The following is a 12,500-nucleotide window of genomic DNA, read 5'->3' on the forward strand; positions in this document are numbered from 1 at the left end:
ATATCAGCATGCTGACCACACATATCAGCATGCTGGCCCTTCCCGTGGACTGTCCGTGTACTGATCCGTGTACTGATCCGTGTACTGAACTCATATCAGCATTCTGACCACACATATCAGCATGCTGGCACTTCCCGTGGACTGTCCGTGTACTGATCCGTGGACTGATCCGTGTACTGAACTCATATCAGCATGCTGACCATACATATCAGCATGCTGGCCCTTCCCGTGGACTGTCCGTGTACTGATATTTGACTAGTCCGGTCTAACACAACGTTAGGTCGAGGTACGGGTTGAAAAGCCTTAGGCCTTGATCTAACGGAAAACGCTAACTCTAGGTACGGGTTGCAAAGCCTTATTCCTTGACGCAGCGGGACGAGTTAGTGGATGAACTGGTCTAGGTCGTGGAGTAAAGTTTGTGACTCTGACCGGATTGTCCCTAGCCCGTCACATAGCGCTTCCGGACCATGGTGTTGGGTTGGACGGTCAGTCATGTTCTTGTTTGATTGTTGGCTGGCCGGTTGGCCTTTCATCTCCAACCCTTGGTGTGGGTCGTCCGTCGGTCATGTTCTTGTTTGATTGTTGGCCGGTGGGTCGACCTATGCTTAGGACGGTTCGGGGGTGTTACAGGGAGGGTCGAATCTTAGCGACATAGGGCTGAATCTCAGTGGATCGTGGCAGCAAGGCCACTCTGCCACTTACAATACCCGTCGCGTATTTAAGTCGTCTGCAAAGGATTCTACCCGCCACTCGGTGGTAATTATAATTCAAGGCGGTCCGAACGGCGCTTCCACCGAACGGACTTAGCCAACGACACGTGCCTTTGGGAGCCGAAGCTCCTACTGAGGGTCGGCAATTGGGCGGCGGGCGCATGCGTCGCTTCTAGCCCGGATTCTGACTTAGAGGCGTTCAGTCATAATCCAGCGCACGGTAGCTTCGCGCCACTGGCTTTTCAACCAAGCGCGATGACCAATTGTGCGAATCAACGGTTCCTCTCGTACTAGGTTGAATTACTATTGCGACGCGGGCATCAGTAGGGTAAATGTCATGTCCCCGATCCTAGATAGGATCGGCCGGACGGGCCATGGTGCAGGGAGACGCACCAGTCAGGTCATTAGACCTTGAGACAAGCGTATCATGGCCCTGAATGAAGGTTAAGGGCATCAGTCAGCTGAGACTTAACCAGGATACGATGGAAATAAGGGTAAAGGGGCTGGGTGAGTGTTTAGGCAGCTGGACGAGTGTTGGTTTGAGTTCAATCAGCTCGGTTCAGCTGGTAATCAGTTCACCATGATCTGTTCAGCTCACAGGAGCTGGTGGGCTAGCTCAATCAGCTGGGAACAGCTGGGGGTCAGCTCAATCCAGTGAACGGTGCGTTCTGGTTCGGATCAGTGTGGGCGAGTCCGGGACGGTTACTGGGCGAGCCGATGGTCCGGGTGCAGGACGGTTCGACCAAATGGGTCTTAGGCTTGGGATAGGGAGCGGGCAAGCTCCCAGAGTGTGAGCTGAGGCTCAGTGATCGATTTGCCAAAGGAAGAAAAGGGGAGAAACCGCCAAGGGGCGGTTATGGGACGGTTATGGGACGGTTTTGGGAAGAAAGGAAGGGATTTTGGTAACTGTTCGCCCAGGCGGTTGGGGACAGTTTAAATCGTCTTCTCTCTCTCATTTCTGATCATTCTGGTCGGTTTTTACTCATTCCACACAGAGAGAAACACAGAGAAAATTCAAGAGAGAAAGAGAGACAGAAACTTTGGATCGGCCGATTTGATCCAAGAGATTGTTCTTGAGTGTTCCTGGTGTGTTTGGGCGTGTGATCAAGAGGATGGATTTGAGACAGAAAGACAAGGAGAAGGCAAAGGAGAAAGAGAAGGAAGTCGCCCCTGGAGACCGAACTCCTAAGGTGAGAGGTGTGGCCAAGAGTAACCGGACAAGGCCGCGGATGATGGCCGTGTGAGCCTGGCCGGTTTGGATCGATTGGCTACTCCTTACTCTGACTTCTTCTACTCTGTTTCTTCTTATATGTTGTGCTATGGAATGTTTTATGTTGTTACAGGAAAGGATTCATTGATCCTAAGGCCTTGGCCTGATCCAATTCCCATGAAAGTCCCTTGTTCTTGTGTGGGCTGTTCATGGCCGAGATCACTATGATCTGAGCCGATTCTTTTGAATCTGTTTATGGGAATATTTTTCTTCTGAATTATCATGAATTATCATGAATTTTATTTGGTATTTGGATCTCTTTTTAAAGGGGTCAGATTTGACATTTTTGATGATTGTTCTTGACTAGATTGGATCCGACCATGCAATGTGATTTGATTCTTGTTTTGTAATCTAACCTTGTGATTGTGTGGTTGTTTGTGTTGGATCCAGGACCAGAAATGGACCGTGGTAAGGGAAAAGCACCATGAGGACCGCGGCCATGGGAAGATGTGTGGTGATTGGGTTGATTCTGAAAATTGTGTGATTATTGTAGCCTATTGTGCAACTTGTGAACTTATGCGATTCTAGTATGTATTCTATTATTTAGGATGATGAATGATGTATGAACCTTGGTTAATATCTATGAAGTATCTATTTTCATTAGTTGATGCTTGATTGTTTAAGTGTGAATGTTGGAACCTCAAAACTCTGAAAAAGACTTAGAATTATTTAACACTTGAACTTGAATATGAAAGATGGAATTGGTTGCATTGTTTGGTGAGGCCGCGGTCTGGTTGGATTGAGGAATCCAGGATCGGGTCTTACAAGTTGGTATCAGAGCATTCTTGATTCTAGGATTTGTTGGGTTATTGGTTCACCACACACTTGGCCGTTTGGACTCATGGTGAGATAGTTGGGTTCTAAGTAATCTTTTCTACTGATTAACTTAGGAGTGATTGAGGTTTGTGTGTTCAGTTGTGGACTAACCTTTTGTTTGTGTTTGTAACTCCTAAGGGAACAAGAAGGTATAAATCTCGGAAAGGAAAGGAGGCGACTGGGGCGTCTGGAGCAGTGGGGCAGGATGGTGCTGAACAGACCGGAGTGTTACCAGCTGGAACCATTCCAACCACAGTGCTACCGGCTCTGGTGGAGCAGGTGGATAATGCCACCGGACTCCCAGTGGGTCCAACTCTTCCTACTGAGGTTAATGAAACTAATGTGGACGAGCAACAAGAGCAAGTCCATGGAGAAGATACTGGGTCATCCAACGTTGGTGCTGGGAGTGGCCAGAATGTTGATGCAAACAATGTTCGGGTCACTGGTGCTGAGGAGGTCATTGAGCCGACCATAAGGGGCTTGGTGGAAGCTATGCAGGTCATGGGAGCTCAGATAGCCTCCTTGACACAGGCGTTCACACCATTGGTGAACTCGTCCGTAGGACAGGCTAATCCCCCGGTTCGGGTTGCTGCTGGAGTGACCGATGTTGGTGCTGGCCGTGTGGCCGAGGTGATTGAGATAGACCCACCGGTCAGGCCAGTGCATGGTATGGACTACCTGAAGGTGCTGGAGCATATCTCCAAGTTGGGAACCAAACACTTTGCTGGAAGTGTTGATCCTATGGAGGCGGACGAGTGGAGAACCCGGTTGGTTCGGAACTTCAAGTCCACGCGTTGTCCTGAGGACTACCAGAAGGACATAGCAGTACACTTCCTGGAGGGAGATGCACATAACTGGTGGTTAGCTTTGGACAAGCGTACCAATGGCACCATTGAGCATTTTGCTGACTTTGAGGTTGAGTTCAACCATAAGTACTTTCCTGCTGAGGCGTGGGATCGTTTGGAGTCCAAGTTCCTGGACTTGACTCAGGGACGGAGGACTGTTCGTGAGTATGAAGAAGAGTTCAACCGACTCAGAAGGTATGTGGGAAGAGAACTGGAGGATGAGAAGGTTCAAGTCCGAAGGTTCATCCGAGGCCTAAGGGTGGAACTTCGAACCTACTGTTCTGTTTGTAAGTTCCACACGGTTTCTGAGTTGGTTGAGAGGATGGCCTTGCTGGAGACCAACCTCACCGAGGAGGGTAAGCAGAAGCTGAAGAGTGTGGTGGTATCCTCGGGTCAGAGTGGTGACAAGAAGAGGAAGAGGGACTCGACCGAGGAGGGTAAAACCTCAAGTGGTAGGTCAGAGTGCCCTAAGTGTGGACGATACCACGGTGGAGAGTGCTGGAAGGCCATGGGTGCCTGCACTCGATGTGGTAAGATGGATCACTCAGCCAAGGATTGTCCAAGTCCGTTGGGTGAGTCCAGGACCTGTCACCACTGCGGCCAGAAGGGCCACTACCGCAGGGACTGCCCTAAGTTGCAAGGCAACCAAAGTAAGGGACGTGGGGAGGCTAGCAGGCCAGTTCAGGGACGAGGCCAGACCTCCACACCTCGTGTGTATGAGCTATCCAAGGATGTGGATGGGGCTCGGCCTTTCCAAGCGATCAATGGGACCTTAAGTATTGGTGGTGTGGAAACACACACACTATTTGATACTGGAGCTACACATAGTTTTGTGAGTCCAAGTATGATAGGAAAAGGTTTGTTCCAGTATGGAACATGGGATGGTCCTGAACGAGTGAGTGCGGCCGGAGGGCAAGTTATGAACTCACTCGGTCTGGTTAAGGACATCCCTGTGGTGATCTTGGATAGGCCGATGCCTATAGATCTGATTGTTGTCCCCCTTAAGCATCATGAAGTGATCTTGGGCATGGACTGGTTGGGAAAGTATCGGGCAACTCTAGATTGTCACCGGGGAAGGGTGCAACTTGAGAATGAGTTTGGACCCCCGATCAAGTACCAAGGAATCAAGCCAACCTCTTGTAGTTTGGTGGTTTCAGCAGTCCAAGTAGAACGGATGCTTGGAAATGGTTGTGAGGCCTTTTTGGCTACCATTTACACTGATGAGGTTGTAGGGGCCTGTGACCCAGAGGGTATACCGTTGGTTCGAGAATTTCAGGATGTGTTTGGGGCACTACAGGGCATTCCCCCTGATAGGGCTGACCCATTCATCATTGAATTGGAACCTGGAACGGCCCCGTTATCAAAAAGTCCATATAGAATGGCACCAGCTGAGATGGCAGAGCTGAAGAAGCAACTTGAGGAGTTGCTTGAGAAGGGGTTCATACGCCCTAGTGTATCACCTTGGGGAGCACCAGTCCTATTCGTTAAGAAAAAGGATGGTAGCTTTAGGTTGTGCATTGATTATAGGGGTTTGAACAGGGTGACTGTGAAGAACAAGTACCCTTTACCCAGGATTGATGAGTTGTTGGACCAACTCCGTGGAGCCAAGTGGTTCTCCAAGATTGACTTGGCCTCTGGGTATCATCAGATCCCCATTGCACCAGGTGATGTGAGGAAGACAGCATTCCGAACTAGGTATGGTCACTATGAGTTTGTGGTCATGCCGTTCGGACTGACCAATGCACCTGCTGCATTCATGAAGATGATGAACGGCATCTTCAGGGAATACTTGGACGAGTTTGTGATCATCTTCATTGATGATATACTCGTGTATTCCAAGACAAAGGAGGACCATGAAAGACACCTTAGGGCGGTGTTGGGCCGCCTGAGAGAACAGAAGCTCTTTGCTAAGCTAAGCAAGTGTAGCTTCTGGCAGAAGAGCATTGGATTCCTTGGGCATGTGGTGTCTGATAAAGGAGTCTCAGTGGATCAAGATAAGATCAAATGTATCCAGGAATGGCCACAGCCAAAGAATGCTACGGAAGTGAGGAGCTTCTTAGGGTTGGCTGGTTATTACCGGAAATATGTCAAGGGGTTCTCGAGCATAGCTCAACCTATGACTAAGCTGACAGGCAAGGACGTGAGGTTCACATGGTCTGAGGAGTGTGCGAAAAGTTTTGCAGCACTCAAGAACATGTTGACTAATGCACCTGTCCTGGTGTTGCCTGAGGCTGATCAGCCTTATGTGGTGTATACGGATGCATCCATAACTGGTCTTGGTTGTGTTTTGACACAACATGGGAAGGTGATAGCCTATGCTTCCCGGCAGTTAAGGAAGCATGAGGGTAACTATCCAACCCATGATTTGGAGATGGCTGCAGTAGTATTTGCATTAAAGATATGGAGATCATATCTTTATGGTGCCAGGGTGCAAATACTCACAGACCATAAGAGTTTGAAGTACATATTCACTCAGCCTGAGTTAAACTTAAGGCAGAGGAGATGGATGGAATTTGTTGCAGATTATGATCTGGACATAGCTTATCATCCTGGGAAAGCTAACCTAGTGGCTGATGCCTTGAGCCGCAGAAGGGCTGAAGTGTCATCTGAGAGGGAGGCGGATGAACTGGAAGGGATGATCAGGTCCTTGAACCTCAATACCTTGGTTGGTTCAGATGAGCCACTGGGATTGGAGGCGGTGAACCAGGCCGATCTCCTGACCAGGATCAGGCAAGCTCAGGGCCTGGATGAAAATCTAAAGAAGGTAGCCGCCAATGACAAGACTGAGTACCAGACAACTGACAATGGTACCATCTTGGTCAATGGTAGGGTCAGTGTTCCTAATGATAAGGAACTCAAAGAAGAGATTATGAGACAGGCTCATAAGTCCAAGTTTTCAGTTCATCCTGGACTGAACAAAATGTATAGGGATCTGAAAAGGTACTACCATTGGGTGAGGATGAAATCTGATGTTGCAGAGTGGGTGGCTAAGTGTCCCACTTGTCAACTGGTGAAGGCAGAACATCAGGTTCCCAGTGGTCTACTTCAGAACCTACCCATACCAGAATGGAAATGGGATCACATCACAATGGACTTTGTGACTGGATTTCCCACGACCAGGAATAAGAAAGATGCGGTATGGGTTGTGGTTGATCGGCTGACCAAGTCGGCTCATTTCCTACCCATCAAGAAAGGGGATGGGGTCGACAGGATAGTGCAAGTGTACCTAGACGAGATAGTGAGGTTGCATGGTGTTCCAGCAAGCATTGTCTCGGACAGGGATCCAAGATTTACATCTTATTTCTGGCAGGCTTTCCAAAAGGCCTTGGGAACCAGAGTGAATATGAGCACATCTTATCATCCTCAAACGGATGGGCAGTCTGAAAGGACAATCCAAACCTTAGAGGATATGCTAAGGGCATGTGTGTTAGACTGGGGAGAGTCTTGGGAAAAACACTTACCTTTAGTGGAGTTTGCTTATAATAACAGCTTCCATACAAGCATTGGTATGTCGCCATATGAGGCTTTGTATGGTAGGCCGTGCAGGACACCCCTATGCTGGACCCAAGTGGGGGAGCGTAGCATGTTGGGACCTGAGATTGTAGAACAGACCACTGAGAAGATCAGGATGGTCAAAGAGAAGATGAAAGAGGCGCAGGACCGCCAAAAGAGCTATGCGGACAAGCGTAGGAAACATCTTGAGTTTGAGGTCAATGACCTGGTGTATCTCAAGATGATTACCTTTAAGGGTAGGACCAGGATTTCTGGACGAAAGAAACTGGACCCTAGGTACTTGGGTCCATTCAGGATCATAGAGAGAGTGGGTGCAGTGGCATACAAGTTGGACTTGCCATCGGCAATGGATGCATACCACAATGTGTTCCATGTATCCCAACTCCGGAAATGCTTGTCTGAACAAGACATTGTCTTGCCTGAGGTTCCTGCTGACCTTGGTAAGGACCTGACTTTGGAAACCTTGCCGGTTCGGATTGTGGATCGGTCAGAGAAAGCTATGAGAAAGAAGACAGTTCCCATGATCAAAGTGGTGTGGGATTACAATGGTAAAGACCTCATCACTTGGGAAACAGAAGCAAAGATGAAAACAATGTATCCGGAGTGGTACCGACAATTTCTTCCTGATGAAACACTTAACATGGATTCGAGGACGAATCCCAAGTTAGTGGGGGAGACTTGTCATGTCCCCGATCCTAGATAGGATCGGCCGGACGGGCCATGGTGCGGGGAGACGCACCAGTCAGGTCATTAGACCTTGAGGCAAGCGTATCATGGCCCTGAATGAAGGTTAAGGGCATCAGTCAGCTGAGACTTAACCAGGATACGATGGAAATAAGGGTAAAGGGGCTGGGTGAGTGTTTAGGCAGCTGGACGAGTGTTGGTTTGAGTTCAATCAGCTCGGTTCAGCTGGTAATCAGTTCACCATGATCTGTTCAGCTCACAGGAGCTGGTGGGCTAGCTCAATCAGCTGGGAACAGCTGGGGGTCAGCTCAATCCAGTGAACGGTGCGTTCTGGTTCGGATCAGTGTGGGCGAGTCCGGGACGGTTACTGGGCGAGCCGATGGTCCGGGTGCAGGACGGTTCGACCAAATGGGTCTTAGGCTTGGGATAGGGAGCGGGCAAGCTCCCAGAGTGTGAGCTGAGGCTCAGTGATCGATTTGCCAAAGGAAGAAAAGGGGAGAAACCGCCAAGGGCGGTTATGGGACGGTTATGGGACGGTTTTGGGAAGAAAGGAAGGGATTTTGGTAACTGTTCGCCCAGGCGGTTGGGGACAGTTTAAATCGTCTTCTCTCTCTCATTTCTGATCATTCTGGTCGGTTTTTACTCATTCCACACAGAGAGAAACACAGAGAAAATTCAAGAGAGAAAGAGAGACAGAAACTTTGGATCGGCCGATTTGATCCAAGAGATTGTTCTTGAGTGTTCCTGGTGTGTTTGGGCGTGTGATCAAGAGGATGGATTTGAGACAGAAAGACAAGGAGAAGGCAAAGGAGAAAGAGAAGGAAGTCGCCCCTGGAGACCGAACTCCTAAGGTGAGAGGTGTGGCCAAGAGTAACCGGACAAGGCCGCGGATGATGGCCGTGTGAGCCTGGCCGGTTTGGATCGATTGGCTACTCCTTACTCTGATTTCTTCTACTCTGTTTCTTCTTATATGTTGTGCTATGGAATGTTTTATGTTGTTACAGGAAAGGATTCATTGATCCTAAGGCCTTGGCCTGATCCAATTCCCATGAAAGTCCCTTGTTCTTGTGTGGGCTGTTCATGGCCGAGATCACTATGATCTGAGCCGATTCTTTTGAATCTGTTTATGGGAATATTTTTCTTCTGAATTATCATGAATTATCATGAATTTTATTTGGTATTTGGATCTCTTTTTAAAGGGGTCAGATTTGACATTTTTGATGATTGTTCTTGACTAGATTGGATCCGACCATGCAATGTGATTTGATTCTTGTTTTGTAATCTAACCTTGTGATTGTGTGGTTGTTTGTGTTGGATCCAGGACCAGAAATGGACCGTGGTAAGGGAAAAGCACCATGAGGACCGCGGCCATGGGAAGATGTGTGGTGATTGGGTTGATTCTGAAAATTGTGTGATTATTGTAGCCTATTGTGCAACTTGTGAACTTATGCGATTCTAGTATGTATTCTATTATTTAGGATGATGAATGATGTATGAACCTTGGTTAATATCTATGAAGTATCTATTTTCATTAGTTGATGCTTGATTGTTTAAGTGTGAATGTTGGAACCTCAAAACTCTGAAAAAGACTTAGAATTATTTAACACTTGAACTGTTAAGAACAATGTGGATAGCTAGTAACCATGTAAAGGAAGAACGGACCGCGTCCAGGCCCAAGACCAAGACCGCGTCCAAGAGAGAGAGAGAGAGAGGCGGCCAAAGCATTGGACCGACCTTAGATTTAGGAGTTTCCTTTTCTCTTCTTGTTTATCTATAAGAGGTTTTCCTTTTTACTTTAGGATAAGGATATGTACTATTTCCTTTTATCCATATCTTGTAATTCCCTATATAAGGGAACACTTTGATTAATGAAAGACACACGAATTCCCCTATTGTTCACAACACGTTATCAGCACGATAGCCTCTAATCAACTGAAACCAAAATCGATACCTAAAAGCCTATTACCGGCGACTCAAAGCTAAACCCTAGACGTTCTCCATTGTTCCAAAAGCTTGACATCCTCAAGACCGAACGTCCTCAGCTTCCTGATCGCGTCCTCAGCTCGCACACAAGAAGAACGCATCCGTCCAGCAACGAGCTCGCAGCTCGCGTCCGTTCCCAGCTCGCGTCCGACTACATCCGCGACCCGATAGGAGGCAGCAAGCGTTCTTTCTCCTCAGCTCGAAGTTTCATCTGTTCTTAGGTGGTCAGGTTCTTTACCTCTACAAAACTAAGGTATGAACATAATCTGAGAACATAGAATAAGACCGAAACCCTAATCCATCATTATGGAAATCTTATTCTTGATGAAACCCTAAAAGAAAGTACAAGATCAAAATCGACAAAGTCTTAAAACTAGAAAGCTAAATCGATTCCAAACTAGAACTTAATTGTATGATGATTGATTGAATCTGAAACCTGATAAACCCTAATGAAGGAATCGAAACCCTAAACCCTAAAAGTTAGAAATCGATTGTAAGATTGATATTGCTTGTTTGATTTCTTGCTTATTTTTGAAGATTAGGAAAGTTAGATTGTTCTTCTTGAAATAATCTAACTAAGAACACAAAATACTTAAGGCCTTGAAACCTTAACATAAGGTTGATAAGAATTCAAAGATTGGAAACCCTAGGTGTTATGAAAAGAAGTAAGATAAGGTAGATTGCTTTACATGAATCCGAATATTGTATTGCATTCATAATTGATTAAAACAAGATCGACCAACATATAGATCATACGAGTTTAGGTTGTTAGAAAGCCTATAGAACCGTGTGGTTCATGATTGATAGCACCATGGTCGATTAGAATTGTTTGAATACCATAAATGCATAAGACGTGTTGTGGCCGAGCTTGCTTATATCCTGCGGCCACGTGAATCACATTGTGAACCTAATACCTTACATGATGATGTGATTCAGATGTCGAAAATAGCAAACAGAGACTATGCACCCCTCAATCTCTCCGGAGACAATTACCTGCAGTGGGCACTAGACACAAGGATTAGTCTAAAGTCCAAAGGACTCGGTGATACTATCATCGAAGACAACAATGAGAATGAAAAGAACCGATACAGAGCCTTAGGCCTTATGCGACATCATCTCATTGATGGTCTTAAAGATCAGTACATGACAATCGAGAATCCACTAGATCTTTGGATGGCTTTAAAGAATAGATATGATCACCACAGGATGGTGTTGCTTCCAAAAGCAAGGCATGATTGGATGCATCTAAGATTCTTAGACTATAAGTCAGTGGATGATTACAATTCAGCTCTATTCAAGATTGTCTCAATACTAAAGCTGTGTGGTGAAGAGGTAACCGATAGCATGATGCTTGAAAAGACCTATACAACTTTCAACCACTCGAATTCTGTGTTGCAAGAGCAATACAGGACAAAGGGCTTTGCCACATATACTGATCTGATCTCATGTCTACTCCTGGCCGAGGAAAACAATGAACTCCTACTAAAGAGTAACGGGGTTATACCGGCCGGGACAGCACCACTACCCGAAGCCCATGAGGTCGAGAAGAAAGATCCTCCCAATGAAACCTATTACGTCCAAGACAACAAGAAACCATACGGCAATAGCCGTGGTGGATTCAAGAGGCGTGGACGTGACAACTCAAACGGCCGAGATGGCTACTCAACTGGCCAGAAAGGAAACCACAATAACCGTGGTCGTGGTTCCAATTACGGCCGGGGTCGAGGCAGCTACGGCCGCGGACGAGGTGGCATATCCAAACCATCTTACACGTCCAACAAGTCTCTATGCCATAGATGCGGGAGTGACAATCATTGGGCAAAGAATTGTAGAACTCCGAAACACTTGTGCGACCTCTACCAAGAGAGCATCAAGAACAAGAACCCGGAGGCAAACATTATCCAAGAAAACGTCCATGAGGACAAGGGATATGGGTATGATGCTGACAATGAATCCGACAAGGATAACCAAGATGACCTAATGGATTTTGAGACATCCGATTGTCTCAAGGACTAGTTTTCGAATCACATTGTCTTATTGCTTTATGTTTTGATTTGGTGTTTTTTTATTTTATGTAATGGAATTTTTAATAATAAGAAGAGTTTTAAACATCTTATGAAGTCTCTAAAGTTTATTTTATTTATAGAATGAATGATGAGATGAGTGTACTTGTGGTGGATAGTGGCACAAGTCACACAATACTTAGAGACAAAAGGTACTTTATAAATCTCACAATGCAAAGTGCAAAGGTACACACCATTGCGGGTGAGGCTAGCCTGATTGAAGGTCACGGCCAAGCCTACGTGATGATGCCTAAGGGCACTCACCTAGAGATCAAAACCGCCTTGTATTCCCCAAGCTCTAGAAGAAGCTTATTGAGTTTCAAGGATATAAGATTAAACGGTTTTCACCTTGAAACATGGGAAGAAGGAAACAAAGAATTCCTTAACATAACCTTGATCACCAAAGGCAATAAAAAGATCCTAGAGACAATGCCCGCAATGACCACTGGTCTGTACTATGCAAGGATCAGTATGATCGAGGCCAATGCCTCCGAGCTATTCACTTTATGGCATAACCGGCTTGGCCATCCCGGAACAGGAATGATGCGAAAACTGATGATGAATTCACAAGGGCACACGTTCAAAGGAGTTATCCCACGAAATCTCACATGTGCAG

Source organism: Brassica napus, unplaced genomic scaffold, assembly GCF_020379485.1.
Source record: "Brassica napus cultivar Da-Ae unplaced genomic scaffold, Da-Ae ScsIHWf_376;HRSCAF=595, whole genome shotgun sequence".
In the NCBI taxonomy this organism is placed as follows: Eukaryota; Viridiplantae; Streptophyta; class Magnoliopsida; order Brassicales; family Brassicaceae; genus Brassica; species Brassica napus.